Source organism: Octopus bimaculoides, unplaced genomic scaffold, assembly GCF_001194135.2.
Source record: "Octopus bimaculoides isolate UCB-OBI-ISO-001 unplaced genomic scaffold, ASM119413v2 Scaffold_13923, whole genome shotgun sequence".
In the NCBI taxonomy this organism is placed as follows: Eukaryota; Metazoa; Mollusca; class Cephalopoda; order Octopoda; family Octopodidae; genus Octopus; species Octopus bimaculoides.
The window spans coordinates 1-5,693 of NW_026375670.1; the positions used below are offsets into that span (position 1 = coordinate 1).

The following is a 5,693-nucleotide window of genomic DNA, read 5'->3' on the forward strand; positions in this document are numbered from 1 at the left end:
ACACACACATACATATATATACATATATATGTGTACTCTGCCTTGTGGATTCTGGCTCAAAGTGATGGAGCCAGGTCTCATCTCCTGTGACTATTCTCTCCAAAAGAGTTTCGCCTTCATCTTGCAGAAATAGAGTAAACGCTGACTGATCTCCACGTGATACATATATACATACACACACATAATAGTTTATTGGCGTAGAAAGTTGTAGGTTTTCCCATATCGCAGTTCGAAAAGCAGAAAAAAGTTGTTTTTTGGGGGATAGTTCATGAATAGCAACTAAGGTTGCTATGAATGCGAGTAAAAATCCAAATAGTGGGAATGGAGCCGGTAAAATCCAAATTATATATATTTCTTGGCTAGCAGATCATCGAAAGTAATAATTACTAAACGGGAGTACTCTCCTAGCTACTCACCAGGCCGAAGATACGTTAGTTAAATGAAGGTTACATTGTTGTCGAGGGATCCCGAGTTAACTTGCTGGAGATGTAATTTAAGTTCCCTTAGCAGTTCGGCAAAAAAGACAAATAGAATAGGTACCGTTTTGTTCGACTAAAATCTTTCAAAGCAGTGGTCTAGAATGGTCACAGTCAAATGACTGAAACAGGTAAAAGTATATATATATATATATATATATATATAACAACATATATAACGTGTGAGATTGTGACTTCCATATTTTATGATCATTGTTTAAGGACTTCAGTAACATATGTGAAGTGAAATATTTGTGATTAAAGAGGGACTTTAGTGATATGAAATGGTTGCAATCAAAAATCCATTATCGAAAGTTCTTACCTTGGTACCCTTCAATCCTTTTATTGAATCGAGATCTATCGAAGAACCTAAATTTAAAAAGAAATTTTGAGAATTACCTTCTTTCTTTCTTGTTTATTTTAAAATTATAAATAAAGGCGACACACAGAGCATTCCAGCAAGCCTACCCTACCCAACAGTAGCTGAATCTGTACGTATGCGCATTTTATTGCTTTGTCTTGTGCTAGTCATGATCCACTGATTAACCTAATCTGGAAGACATTCCAAACACGATAATTTGTTTTGCTTTTGGAAAATATATCTACAATAACGTTATCCAGTCCAATAAAATAATGCATATTTTTCTTTTTCTTTCACGATTTTGCATCTGTGACCGAGCTTATGAGTTGAAGGGAGTGGAATTGACATGTTCGGGAGTTTTAGTGTATTATTAATGTAAATGAAGAGACACGGCTTTACACCGTGTGCGTGTGTGTGTGTGTGTGTGTGTGTGTGTGTGTGTGTGTGTGTGTGTGTGTGTGTGTGTGTGTGTGTGTGTGTGTGTGTGTGTGTGTGTGTGTGTGTGATCTTAATTGTAAGAGTAATAGAAAACAAAATATTGATTTTTGAAGAATTCAGTCGTACACACGCTTCAGTAATTTTATGCAATCAAAAATCATTTCATCAGTAAATATGAATCGAATAATTTTTGAATTAAGCTTCCGTTAAATTTTTCTGCTGAAATTGCATCATCATCATCATCATCATCATCATCACTGTCGCATGGGCCGGACAGAATTTGCTGAGGTGGATACTCTACCACCAAACTCCCTTCCTATTACCAACCTTCACCTTTTTCCCAGAAAGATAATGTTTCCCCATGTTAAGACATGCTTCGGAAAACTGAAAAAGAAGGAACCGTTTGCATGACGGTGACACTCGTTTACAGTTATCGCACTATGTCAAGGCAAAGAGGCAGTATGACACACACAGACACGCACGTATACACCATGCGTACGTTTGTGTGTGTGTGTGTTCGTGTAGAATATATTTATTCGTTTGTCGGCTGATGACTCACTTTCTCACTACTCAATTTCTTGTTACGTGCAATTAATATGACTTAAGAATTGCAGAAAATGTGCGAAAGAACTTTTGAGTAGCAACAGAGCAAATCGTCAATTTACCGTAACCTCTCTGAAACAAGGAAGGGAATAAATAAATTATACATTGGTAGGGAACATGTGGAAAGGGCAGACGCAACAAGACGTGAGACGAAGAGGTGGGAGAGGATCTTCAGACGTTGGGCCTCATAGAGGGGATGACGGGGGTCCGAGACTCTTGACGGTTTGCGTGCTTGAGAAGACACGTCGAGCTAAATAAAACCGGTGCTGCGTAAAAGCACTCACTACATTCTGTAAAGTGGTTGGCGTTAGGAAGGGCATCCAGCCTTAGAAACCATGCCAAAATAGATATGGAGCCTAGACAGCTCTTCAATTGGCCAGCTCCTGTTAAACAGTCTAATCAATGCCAGAATGGAAAACGGACGTTAAATGATGGATGATGATAGGTGTGACTGTGTGGAATGAAGCTTATTTCCTAACCATGTGGTCTTCAATTCAGTCTTACTGCATAGTACTTCAGGCAAGTGTCTTCTTGCCCCGGGCCGACCAAAGCTTTGTGAATGGATTTGGAAGACGGAAAATTGAAGAAGCCCGTCGAATGTATTTATGCATACATAAATTGTGTGTGTGTGTGTGTGTGTGTGTGTGTGTGTGTGTGTGTGTGTGTGTCTTTGTGTTTGACTCCCAACACTACTTGACAACCGACGTTGATTTGTTTACATCATTGTGACGGGGGAACAAACAGAAAATCACACACACACTCATACACATATATATGTATACATAGGTACATATACACGATGGGCTTCTTTCAGGTTCTGTCAACCAAATCCACTCACAAGTCTTTAGTCGTCCCGGAATTATAATAGAAGTCTAGAGATGTCACGCAATGTGCGCGCATGCATTGTGTTCATGTAGGTGTGTGTATATGTGAGTGCATGTGTGTGTGGACTTCCTCATCTATTCTAACAGCTTATTTACTCAATAATAGTATTTTAAAAGGTACATGGACACCAGCGTCCCTACACCTGATCCACGGGCAGGATCAAAGCGACATTTTGGTGTGGTAGAATTAGATTCCCAAACCATTATTGCTACAATTACAGTCCAGTTCCCACCTGGCAGCAGCTTGACAGATGAGATTCATATGTGATAATATAAAGCAAAATGGAAATCCTTCAAGGACCTCAAATTTAACGAACGAAATTACTGGAAAACATTAAAATAAAGGAATTTCAACAACGACTCACCTTTATCTCCCTTTTGACCCTGCAATAGAGAAATAACACATTAGAAATTTGAAACATAACTGTGAAATATTAAAAGGATCGATAGTGTATTTATGTAGCTAACAGGAAATCAGGTATCTAATGCAGGTTGTCCTGAAATGGTGTGCTGTGTTACGTTGGTGTTCCACAAGGTTCTGACCAAGTCAAGTGTGTCGTGGATTTTGAATGTGATGGCGGTAGTCATAGTGTGATGATGACAGTGGCAGCGACGATAGTGATGATGTTGGTTGTGGCAATAATATTATATTGGTGTGGTAATGCTGCATTGGCGATGGTGGTGATGATGATGGTAACCATGCTTGTGTAATTGTACGGTTATGGTAAGTACGGCTTCAGTATCTTGTGAAATGTGATTATCATTTTGTTTAACACACGTAACATTAATATAACTAGATAAACAGTACATTGTTTTTTGGGGGGGATTTGGTTTGCATGATTCTTTATGTGAGTTCGTGTGTTGAAGCATATTCTGTTGTGTCTGGAGAGAGTTATTTTCTTTTTGTGCCTTATAATTCAACACAATCACCGTTAAACTTTTGAAAAGGTTGCAAGACCCAACGAAAATTTTAAGAAAATAAAAATAAGAAATAAGTGGAAATTTTACCGGTGAGCGTGTTAAATTATAAGGCACACAAAAAAATGACTCTCCCCAGACACAACAGAATACATTCCTTCTTTTCTAATATTTTAAATTTAAAGATGGAAAATGAAAGAATCCCGCCGTATGCATTTAAGCATACATAAATTGTAGATATATACATGTGTATGTGCGTGTCTTTTTTGTGTGTGTCTTTGTATTTGACCCCCAACACTACTTGACAACCGGTGTTGATTTGTTTACATCACTGTGGCGGAGGGGATTTTTTAAATCTAATTTTCGGTGTGCTGTGAAACAAAAACAAAAAAGTGATTAAGTGCTACTGCTATAAGAGGATATTTAAAGGAGAATACTTAGGATTAGGTAGGTATCAGTTAGTTTCTCAAAAGCAACTGGTACGTTTTTAAATCATTACTGCAATCCAATGAAACACTCGTTAATGGTAGTCAAACTCCTGGTAACAACAGTACCTATTTGTAGCTCAGCGGATTGAACCAATTAAAGTTAGGGGAATATGTACAAGTCATATGAACAAGTGGAGAGATAGAGAGAGAGAGTGGGGGAGGAGAACTCAGGGTGCAGCGTCGGAACAAATACCGCCGGGTATTCTGTCCAACGCTCTGACAACTACATCGGTTCATTGCCTTATATAAAAGAGGGACATGATGGTAGAACAAGAGAGGTATAAGAGAGACATAAGGGAAGTATGAGCAAAATATAACAGAGATACATATAAGAAAGAGTCATGAAAGAAATAGATGAGAGAGAAGCACGAGAGGTAGAAGTAGTACAAGAGAGGTAACAGAGATAGAAACACGTGAGAGGTACAAGCGAGGTTAAGGCAAGTGAGAAATGAGAGAGATAAAAACAATAAAGAGTGATAAAGAGATCACTGAAAGCTGAAATAGGTAAGATAATTACGAAGTGGCTTACCTTCACTAACGTGTTGTTTGTACCATCGAGTATAATTTCACCCTGAAATTTAATATATGAGATTTAGCAATTTGATAGTATTATGACGTTGTTGTTGTTGTTGTTGTCATCGTCGTCGTCGTCGTCCTCGTCGTCGTTTAGTCGTAAGCGGAATTTAATTGAACAAACCTGATGAAAGGTGTACAAGACATGACCTCCTCTCTTCTATAATTCCAAAACCAGTATGGCCCTCTCATATCCCGTTATCTCGCTTATTCTTTTTCTATTTTTTTTAACCGTCAGCATGAAGCTGAAGAAAGATACAGAGATATGACAGAGCGAAAACATGATGTTGGTTGTGTTAGTGGCAGTGGTGATGGAGGTATTGATAATAATGACGATGGTAATGGTGATGGCAATGGTGATTCGAGGATGCTGGTATTAGTGCTAGTGGTATGTTCGCGGTGGTATTTAGTGTTGGAGGTAGTGCTACTGTTGGTGTTGAAGACGATGCTGTAGTTGTTGATGATGCTTAGCCTCCAACATCAAACCTGCTTTTATTCAACAGTAGAGCTTTGTTAAAGTCATGGACGTTTATTTTAACCCACCTCCGAACGAAATTAACTAATATATGATCTTACACACCCGCACGTATGCGCGCGCACGTACGTGTGTGTGTGCGTACGTGCGTGTACGTGTATGTACGAGTTTGTACATATGTATGTGCACATCGCTTGTAGTAAACAGATATTGAAAATTGATTTATAACTTACCGGTGGTCCAGGAGGGCCCTCTTTACCGACATTTCCCTATGGATGTAAGAAGATAAAAAAAACAACATTACTATAGTCATAACTACAATCCATGAAAGAATCTAGATGTAGAAAACAGTAGATTTCTTTAATTGATTACGGGTGGGAGATCTCTCCTTCTATGTGTGCATGTGTGGTTATGTCTGTATGTATATGTATACAAATCTATATATATATATATATATATATATATATATATATATAT

At 38.2% G+C, this 5,693-nt stretch overlaps 1 long non-coding RNA gene across 1 annotated transcript; it reads right to left on the minus strand.

Moving 5' to 3' along the window:
* Positions 1-772: 772 nt before the first annotated feature.
* On the minus strand, positions 773-5,513 carry LOC106868941 (uncharacterized). The gene is made up of 4 exons (XR_001409356.2): positions 5,450-5,513; positions 4,698-4,739; positions 3,128-3,146; positions 773-845 (listed from the first exon to the last, which is right to left on the minus strand). It is a non-coding gene; the product is annotated as an uncharacterized LOC106868941 (long non-coding RNA).
* Positions 5,514-5,693: the final 180 nt, after the last annotated feature.